Raw genomic sequence first — 10,432 nt, forward strand, 5'->3', positions numbered from 1 at the left:
ATCGTACCCATCCCCCTTCTGAACCCGTACTGCACTGGGGATAAGATGTTATTTTCCTCAACCCAGGCTTCTAGTCTCTCTAAAAGAACTTGACTAAGAATTTTAATTGACGAGTCCGGAAGCGAGATGGGGCGGTAGTTACGTGGCTCTGACCTGGGTCCTTTCTTGTAAAGAGGTACAATAATGGACTGGCCCCATGTTGGTGGAAGCCCGTCTTCTATGGCAGCATTAAAATATCGTGTCAGGATAGGTGCCCATAAATTCATTTCATGTTTATAAAAATCCATGGGCATCCCATCGGGGCCAGGGGCTTTACTGCCCTTGCTCTTTCTATTTGCCTCAGTAACCTCGGGTAGAGTCACAGATAACTGCTTTTTTTGCCATTTTGAGCCTGGCACTATATCTATATCTATAATCAGCCCATTTGAAATAAAAATCTCGGTAAAATGGGTTATCCAGGCGCGACAGCTTACATGGGAGGTGACTTCAGGGACGTTATCGTTCTTTAGTAGTGGACTATTAATGGTTTCCCAGAATAATTGTGGGTTATTTGTTGCCGCTGCCAGGTCCAGATTAGACCAGGCCTCGTTTTGTAATTCTTTTTTCCTATTGACCAACGAGATCTTATAATTATGGCGCTCCTCTCTAATTTTTACCATATCTCTGGGCTTGGTATCTAGAGCTAATTTGAGTTTGTTTAATGCCAGGGCACAGTTCTGAACAAACTAAACCACTTGGGTTTTCCTCAGCTTTCGACTCCTGACTGTAAGTGAGTCATCAATCACTTTAGTTATTTTAAAAAAATTAATGAGTAAATTGACAGGGGACACTTTGGGACCAAGACAGTAACCTATTTCCACGCTACATTTTGAGAGAACTTCCTTCATAAATTGGGCAGGGTTAATTCTAACCCACTTTATTCTCATACTGTTTGGTCTCTTGGCTGTGATCCCTTGGATGGGTCTCCCATAAGTGTGGATTTTTCGCCCCCAGCCATATAATACCATCGATAGACTGTTATGATCGCTCACAGTCTGCTCGACTACCCATAAGTTGGAATAAACTGATCCATTGGACATCAAGATATGGTCAATACTGGAGTGGGCGTCCCTCCCTCTGAATGACGGACACTCTACGTTGTCTCTGTTCTTTGTGCAATCTATCAACTCTAAATCTAGTTTAGCAACTAAATTATTCAAGGCGCTTCCATAGTTGGTATGGGGGAAATTATTATAAACAGTACTACCTCCACTACAGTACTTGCCATGATGACCACAGATACCCTTCTGTGCTTGACTGCACACTTGGATGTTAAAATCTCCCACCCAAGTTATTACAGGGAGATCGCCTGGTTGCTCTAGTACTCACTCTATTGCCCGCTCTATATCTTGTACAATCAAACCGCGGTTAGCTCCAATGATATTATTGTAAAAGTTTACTATAACTAAGTGCCTACAGTTACCATGTACCAAGCGCAGAATCTGCGCGTACGGGGCCACCTCTACACAGCTACCAAGACTGAACTCGGTTAGGGTAGTTGATACCAAAGTCAAGAGTCCATCTTTTGCCCTTCCCGCCACAGGGATTGCTGCATCCACACTTTATGATGTGTACCCCTCAACTTGAATTTGAGCTCTATGCCACGTCTCCTGGAGACAAATTATATCGTGCCCTTGTGTGATAAAGGTGTTCCAGAAAGGGGTCGTTATTTTTCCGGCAATACCTGCTATATTCCAGTTAATGATATTGAGGCCTTCATCGGTATTATCATGTGCAGTGTCATAAGGTGCAACTATTTCTAGTCTCTCAGCCGGGATAGAATCTATAACAGAAGTTGCATCGGTCTGAACTATTTTGACAATTGAGTACGAATCATCACTTGCTGGCCTTTCTACAGTGTTACCGGCTATCATCTTTTTGCCAAACACTCCTAAATCAGTTTCAGCCATTCCCCTAGTAGCAATTACATCAAGTGATTGGGATAGTGTGGTTTGTTCCCTCAGTCAGTCATTCTCGTCCAGTGAGCCAAATACCTGGAATCTATTATAAGTCGGGATTATGAAGTTGTCCCAAGGATTATATATAGGAGCAAAATCGTAAAATGTGTTATATTGATTGGAATGGGTGGCTCTGTGGTGGTCAATTGGCCGTGCTTTGAGATGTTTCCCTGACTGGCCCCTGTAAAAATGGATGTATGACGTTACAACGCATGCTTTTACCACGCATGCCTTTACAACTCGGTTTTTACAACGCATGCCTTTACAACGCATAGTGCTTTGGGGCGCTGGATAGTGAATAGTTTAATTTACTATTCCAACTCCAGTCCCTGTGGATAGTAGGGAAGGTGTTGGATAGTACATTAAACCTATTCCCTATCCCAGAGCGCCCCCCAGCGCAATGCATTGTAATGGTTTGCATTGTAAAAGTTGCGTCGTAAAGGCACTGCGTGGTAAAAGTTGCGTTATAAAGGATGTTCCCCTGTAAAAAAATAGTCTAAAGGGAGTAGAGTTGTGCTATATTCCCAATTGGAGTGCACAGGTGTATTTAAGATTGAATCTCTGGCCCAATCAGATGTCCTGAAGTTTATAACTATACAATCACCATTTATTTCCTTTTTGCTGGGTCCCAACCAACCTACTCTCTGGGTTGAAATTATCTGATTTGCACCACGCATCGGAAACCCACAGTTTCTAGTGAGCCAATGTAGTGTTTTATTCTTTAGTGTTTGATGGTTTTCAAATTGCGTTGGCTTTAGCTTTGGTACATTGGCGAGAATAGCTACATACGCACTGCTTTCCGGTGGTAAGTTTATCGTTGCGAGGATTATATTATTGATGTTCCGGGCAGGTGCTACCCTGTCCATATTATTGGGTTCTAAGCTGCCTTTCTCCCTTTGTTCCAAAGCACATTTCTGATTTTATGGTAGGTATGTTCGTAGTTACTTTTTCCGGGGCAGTTACTGCAATTATTGATGCAGGAGGACTAGCTACTCTCTCGTCGCCACCAGCCAAGTTGTTATTAGGCTTCCCCTTTAGGGTATTTTTTGTAGGTTGCCTATGCTGTGTGCTGATATGTTCCAACAAATCCAGATTAGCTATTCCCAGCTTTTCTATATTCTCTACCTTGTCCGTTATGACCCTCAATCTTTCAACTATAGGGGTAATAAGTGACTTTACTAAATGCTCAAGCTGTGTTATGAGACCCTCCATATTAGCAGGTAATGGGTCTTGTTGAACGGTACACTGGTGTTCATTTAATTGTGGGTGGCTGCTCTGCAGCATTTTATTTTTATCCACCTCTTGTTTCGAGGAAATTTGGGTTGATCTCTTCTGTTTACTTCTATGTCTCCCCCCGGGTCTATTTACAATTACCAGTTTCCTACTGGGTACCGTTCTACCTTTGGATCCACTCGGTCCATTACCGCTTGTGCTCTGTGATGGGCTCATATCGGCTGTCTTATCTGCTGTATCATTATTAGTACGATCATCTAACACCTCTCTGACATTAGACACATCAATCACTTCAATCACGGGAGGGGGAACCTCATTTGGCTGCAAGTTGGGAGTTAGTGACAGCCTGCTCTCCCGAGCAGCAAAGTCAGTTGGTGGTGACTTTTGTAGTATATCAGCACAGTTCTGATCATTCCCCGGTAAGTCCGCATATGAATGCAATAGAATGGAGTCCTGTGACATAGTTGTTATTATGGAGGTGTTTGCAAGTATATTAGGTCCTTGCGTAGGCTGAGTTATCAAACACATGCTCGGCGGTAGTGAAAGACGCCTCTTGGTGCTTTCTATGGCAGTGACAACAACCCCTATTGTTTTTTGTAGCATTTTGTCGATCGCAGTAAGGCTTGGAAGTGGGGTTGTTGTCTGTGCTAATTTCCTTGATGTGGAGCGGGTTGACATTGGTGTCTTTTTTACCATGATGCCACTTGGCACCTAGGCAGGTACTGTGTAAGGCTGCAATCTATTCACATGTAAATCGGCAGTGCAAAATTACCTTGGGCGTAGACTTGATGGTATAGCCTAGAGACGTGGCCCAGCCCAGGCTCTTCACGCCTCTGAGGGCCTAAGAGGGCCCGCCCTTTGCCCGGGCTTCGCCCGGCGTCCCGCGACGCGGGTATCGCGCGCTTTTGTAGCGCCTCCGGACGGGGGCTGGCGGTGGGGGCTCCTGCCGCAATGGCCCAAGGGAGTTGTAGTCCTCCACTCGGCGGCCGCAGATGTCAGGAGCGGCCGTGGGAGGACTACAGCGCGGTTGGAGTTGGCCCGGTGCAGGTCGTATCCACAACAAGTGAGGTGAGCGAGAGCAATTTCCCAAAGAAACAAAGGTTGACACCCGCTCCACTGGTATTGCACGCTTTTGTAGCGCCTCCGGGGGCGGGGGCTGGCGGTGGCGGCTCCTGCCGCAAAAGCCCAAGGGAGTTGTAGTCCTCCACTCGGCGGCCGCAGATGTCAGGAGCGGCGGCGGGAGGACTACAGCGCCGTTGGAGTTGGCCCGGTGCAGGTCGTATCCACAACAAGTGAGGTGAGCGAGAGCAATGTCCCAAACAAACAAAGGTTGACACCCGCTCCACCGGTATCGTGCGCTTTTGTAGCGCCTCCGTGGGCGGGGGCTGGCGGTGGCAGCTCCTGCCGCAATGGCCCAAGGGAATTGTAGTCCTCCACTCGGCGGCCGCAGATGTCAGGAGCGGCAGCGGGAGGACTACAGCGCGGTTGGAGTTGGCCCGGTGCAGGTCGTATCCACAACAAGTGAGGTGAGCGAGAGCAATGTCCCAAACAAACAAAGGTTGGTGTAATTCAAAATTTGTAAGATTTCACAAGGTATCATAGTATGGCAGGGTTGACCACCTCTACAGTGTCATAATATTCAGTAAGAAGTGAACTCAAAAGGTTAGTTAATTAAAACACTTATACTCTTACTTTTGTAATCCATTAATAGACCTGTAAACCAGTCATAGTCCTGTCAGAGTGAGAGGTAATAAGATGTGAGAGAGGGTAATGAGAGGTGAGTGCAATACACAAACCAGGGCACAAGCATGCATCCACCCACTATGTTCACAGGGTGGGCATCGCCTAGAGGCCCATAGGAATGAATGGTAAGCCATTCTCAATTTGCGATGAGCAATTAGAGAATCACAAATTGAGAATGCAATTTCAATGGTGCAAGGGTGTCAAAAGGACACCCTGTTGCACCCCTGAAATAAGCATGGGTGCACATGTGGCGCACATACATGTCCTAAGGGCATGTATGTGCTTCACATTGCACTTTAAAAAATGCAAAAAAGTGAATTTTTCAAAGAAATCACAAATTACCACCAACTTGAAATTGGTGGTAATTTGCGATTCCTTAAGGCCAAATTGCACTTTTTTGGCTCTTTCTACATTGCATTTAAGGAATCGCAAAATGTGTGATTCCTTAAATGTAATCGCAAAATAAGGAATCGCAAATTTTGGGATTCCTTATTTTGCAGGCAGATTTGCCTTCATACATACCACTTGGCAAAATTGCGATCTCTGCGTTTGTGATCACAATTTTGCTTGATACATATGGTACATATACATATGGATACATAAGTCTCTCTGTTTGTTGGAGCACTCATTAAATAAATACATAAACATGTAAAAAAAATAGGGACGGTCCTTCTGCTGGGCGGTCCAATGGCAAGAAGACTTAATAGAAATAAAAAAGAGACGCAAAAGAGAGCAGCAGTCGACCTAAGCTATGACATCAACAAATAATAGTGATACTGGAGCCGGAAAGAAGCGCAGGATGAAATTACAAACATTAACTCCGATTCATATTTTATTTACGCGTTAGCCACTTATGAATAGGGTATGTGCTACCGTTAATCCCTCGCCCTCCCTATTTACACGTCTCTCGTTACAAGGTTGTTAACCTCCTCTTTACCTTTAGCTCCTGGATAATTGCGCTACCTGAGCACAAGAAGGAGCATGGAAGGGGAGAAAGTAACAGTGCCATTTACTTCTTCCACCGCAAACCAACAGAAGACAGAAAGAAACTGTAAATGTACTTACACGGGAATGCTCTCAAAGGCATCTTCGAAGTTTTCCTACAAAAAAAAAACAGGTGTTAAGTATCATTAGGTAAACACAGAAATGCTACTTGGAGCTTGTCACAAGATAAAACATTTATACGCAAAATGGAGGACTAAAATTGCTACTAACATTTGAAGGTGCCCTGGATTCCTATTTCACTTAGGTCTTGATGTACTAAGATTCCATTTACAAAAGCGCTTGCGAATTGTGTATTGACTTTTGCAAACAGAACCAAATCAGAAGGGGTCATAGAACAATCTGCCTAAGGAATATTAATTAGGCAGGTCGCAATTTGCCACGCTGTGTGACTGGCGACAAACAGGGATGGTGGCCTACAAGGGACAGCAGACCACTGTTCTGGTGTCCAACATTTGTTTTGTTAAAGCAGGCGGAGCTTCTTAAAGGGAACGGTACTGCTTTGAAAAAACATAAATGATTCCACATTCAGAAAACTACAGAAAGAGCAGGCAGTATGGGGGACCAGTGTCTACAACCCCTGAGGCTGTGAATCCGATTCTTAAAGAGGAAGGGGTCTCAAAGGAATCCCTTTCCCTTTGTGAATCAGTTACCACCTTGCTTGAGGAGTCACTAACTGGTCAATGATTTGTGACCAGAATTGTAGTAAAAAATTAACACATACCACACCAAATCACAATTCAGAAGGAAAGCCCCTTTCATGTCTCTTCCAAATTATGATTGAGTAAGGGTAGCAAACCCCATTATACAAGTCGGAAATATGATGGGTTTTGTCCATTACAAATAGGAATGTTGCTTTTCCAAAACCTGTGATTTTGAGAATCGCAGGGTGTCCGATTACAAAATCTGTTAGTACATCTGGTCCGTAATTAGAACATATCTTTAGGCAAGAATTTACCAACAATCCACTGATTTTATGATAATCAACTACCCCTGGTTACTCTTCGTTCATACAAATATGGACATTTGGATGATAGTTTGTTTCCCCAGGCATTTGATCTGGGTCCAACTCAACATAAATAAAATTACAGATGTGGAATGTTCATCTAATCTAAACGTATAATTTAGCCAACCAAGTAGTAATTAGAAGGGTGAAATTGAAATCTAAGTTCTGGAAATCACTTCTACGTCTTGTTGTTTGACACATGAGCAGTTGCATAGGTTTGTTCTCTGGAAGAGATGCACCAGCATCTTTACACAGTTCTACAGTTCTACAGTTCTACTGTTCTACTGTTGCTGTCAGACCTGAAATTATAGCTGTGTAGAATTAATAAATGCATATAGGTGCATCTGCGCTGAGCATGATTTGTAGGCTAGGATTCTACTTCCAGGCGAGGGCGCATTTTCAACAAGCACCGACGGCCATATAAGGAGATTGGCCCCTGGGAAGAAACACTGTCTTCTCTGTCTATTGTGTGGGATTTATTGCATCTGTGGATACATGTGTCTGCAGAAAGGGTTGGAAATGGAATGAAGTATATAATTGGGAAAAACCTAATTAGAATAAGATATGGAGCTCAGCAGCAGTGTCTTTGTGGTATAAATTTCAGCTTGGGTGACAAACAAAGGGGAACGAAACACAAGCAACATGTATTGGCAAAGCCAATAGGCCTGTCTTTAATGTGCAAATACATGTAAACATAGGTACTCACAAATGCGGTCAATATGAGAGGCTGCACAAATGCTGGTTATCATATTAAAGTCTGCTCCACTGACTTTGGTAATGCTGTAAGAAAAGGATTGCTTTCTATAATAAGGCACTGAATGTTACAAACTCTGTGATGATTACGTGTACTTTTCAGATGTAAAACAGTCCCTCATGCATTTCACTTGAAGGAGAAATGATGCACCAAGCAGCCAACAGAGAGCTATACTCTTCTACGTGGAACCAAAGCCCACTCTACGTAGTGTAAAGAACTGGTGACAGTGCGTTTTGCAGACAGCTGTGCTGTCACATAGATCTAAAGAAGATACAATGAAGCATTTTATGAATCCAAGCTTCCAAGAAACTAATTCACAATTCGAAATGACAAGGCGAAAAGTCATTTGACTGTACGATTTGTGTGTTAGTTTGTGTAATGTATGGTGTGGTGGACACACTTGCATCCTTGCCCACAAGCAAAAGGCAATTTTTATGTTGTCAACATGAAAATGCTACCCCCACCTTAAGGAAGTTACATAAGTAAAAGGTTACAAATATGGCATACACATTTTCCAGCTTTAATCTCAGCCAAATTGCTGTCGTAAATATAATTTAGCAATGAAGACACTTTGGGCCAGATGTATCAAAGAGTTTTACCCATTCTGTGCCTATGGGAAAATGTGTTCATACATATGGCTGTATGTCATGGAGAAGCAAGTTAAGGTTTGGGAAACCTCCTGACGAATAAACAATAAAGAATACATGTTCCACCACTAAGGATATGGATTTGATCTGGTCACTGCACACTGGAAGTTTCAAGCAGATATTGCCCTTAAACATAAGTAGACCTTTTTAAGGTGAATACTCAGGCAGCACTATTATACCCCAGGAATCCACGTGGAGAGTCTGTTCCTTTGCCAGCTGTAGGAGCACGGATAGAAATGCAGGTGTATTTTGGTTTTACCTGGGACTAGGGGTCACCTCGAGAGCCAGGCTCTTCCTGAGCTTGTGTCTTCTAAACTGCAGAATGAAGCGTTTAATGAATGAAGCATCCCTCTGCATCTTCATCTGCATTCTACAAGTCCTATTCCCAGCTGTGCTCTCACCATCTCCAGGTAGAAGTAGTGGTTTTCCTTCAATAATCCTAAGGTATCCCATGCAGGCCTTCACTGTGAAACACAGGGCATCTCTGACCCTCCCTTTTTGGAATAGAATTCTTGTTGACAGTGCCACTTTGTTTATGCCCACATAGGTTTTGTAACATGGTTCAGTGCCTCTCCAACATGCTCAGTAAGATTAGTAAACTGCAGAGTTTTTGGTACTATTTGAAAATAAGCTTACTACAATCTAAGTAAGTGAATATGCATCTTCAATTGAACAATACAAGTGCCAACCTGGTGGTCCAGTGCCTCATTCACCAGTCACACTCACTTACATATTAAAAAGGAAAAAGGAATTTTCTACATTATGCCATGGTCCGAAAGGTTGAAAGTTTGCAAAATAGTATACTCAGGAGGAGGGTTGTGAATGAGAATCTTTACAACAAAGATAGTCTTCAATTAATGATGAGACAGCTGTATGAAGAAAGGTTTGAGGAATTTGTGCTGTCAAGATTAACGACAAATATTTCTAGAGCCAAAAGGTAACCAAAGCATGGGTGTGTTTGTAGGTGTATTTAACAATTCCTGCTTGATGCGGACACGCTCGCTTTACAAATACTTTTTCAAAACACTGAGAAGAGCAATATAAATTCCAAAATTTTCAACCAGATCTTAATCAATGACAAATGGCCTAAGACCTTTATGCCTAGATTCTAGGTTAGCATTCCTTCTTAGATAGAGAAGGAGACACAAAAATAGGAAGAAGCTAGAAGGGGAGACAGAGCAATTTATAGAGACAGAGATGGAGTTGTTCCATTCTCTTCTACTGCAATGTTCTGCATTCCTCCTTCAACAGATAATTACTGGTGGTAATACCCTCCTGAGCGATTCTTTGCTCCATACTATGAGAAATAAAATTAAAAGCATGATAGCCATTACTTATGGGCATACATCATTAGGTGTATCATGAACGCTTTAGGTGTATCATGAACGCTAAACATGAATGCTAGTATTCATTTTAAGGTAGCATGGTATGTTGACAAAGCCTTAAATGGTCCTACTAGTATATCCATCATCAGAAATGTAAACGCTTAGATGTTCCATTAACCTACATTCTGTGGATGAAACTATTACACGTATAAAGTGTAATAACTTTCTGTTGTAAAAAACCTGGCAACATTGTCACTAGTGAACCTCAGGTTTAACTCAAAAGAAAAACTTCAAGGGATGCAGTCACTCAATGAGTTATTTCCTAAGTTGTGTACCACTACAAGCTCTCTCATGGGAGCATGAGAATTGATAAGGTTCTTCAAATCACCCACTGTTAACACAATCCTGTGGAGTCATGTCTGGATCTTCCCTATGTATAAAAGATGAATGTTAGCAATACACAAATAAGACCAGGGAATTATCAATACTGATCTTGAGCGGGGAAAACATGGCGGCCGCCGGCTAGAGCGAGCCGCACGTACCGCGCAGTGCTCTAATCCTCCTATGCAGTGACACAAAGACATGCTTTTACGGAGCTGACAACTACGTGTGCAGAGCAGAGTTCACACGACAGAGTCAGCGGATTTCTCCCTATAGGTGTAGAAACGCCTGCTCGGCTTTCCCCGTACCTGGGTTTCGGCGGATGTGCCTGTTTGAAGTAGATC

At 43.0% G+C, this 10,432-nt stretch overlaps 1 protein-coding gene across 1 annotated transcript in view; it reads right to left on the minus strand.

Moving 5' to 3' along the window:
• LOC147663441 (tetratricopeptide repeat protein 39B-like) overlaps nt 1–6,069 on the minus strand; it is a 325,459-nt gene extending 319,390 nt beyond the window's left edge. The window contains exon 1 of the mRNA XM_086950451.1: nt 6,039–6,069. The gene's annotated coding sequence lies outside the window, so the exon portion shown is untranslated. The remainder of the gene's footprint in view (nt 1–6,038) is intronic.
• Nucleotides 6,070–10,432: the final 4,363 nt, after the last annotated feature.

Source organism: Lissotriton vulgaris, unplaced genomic scaffold (assembly GCF_964263255.1).
Source record: "Lissotriton vulgaris unplaced genomic scaffold, aLisVul1.2 SCAFFOLD_2539, whole genome shotgun sequence".
Classification (NCBI taxonomy): domain Eukaryota; kingdom Metazoa; phylum Chordata; class Amphibia; order Caudata; family Salamandridae; genus Lissotriton; species Lissotriton vulgaris.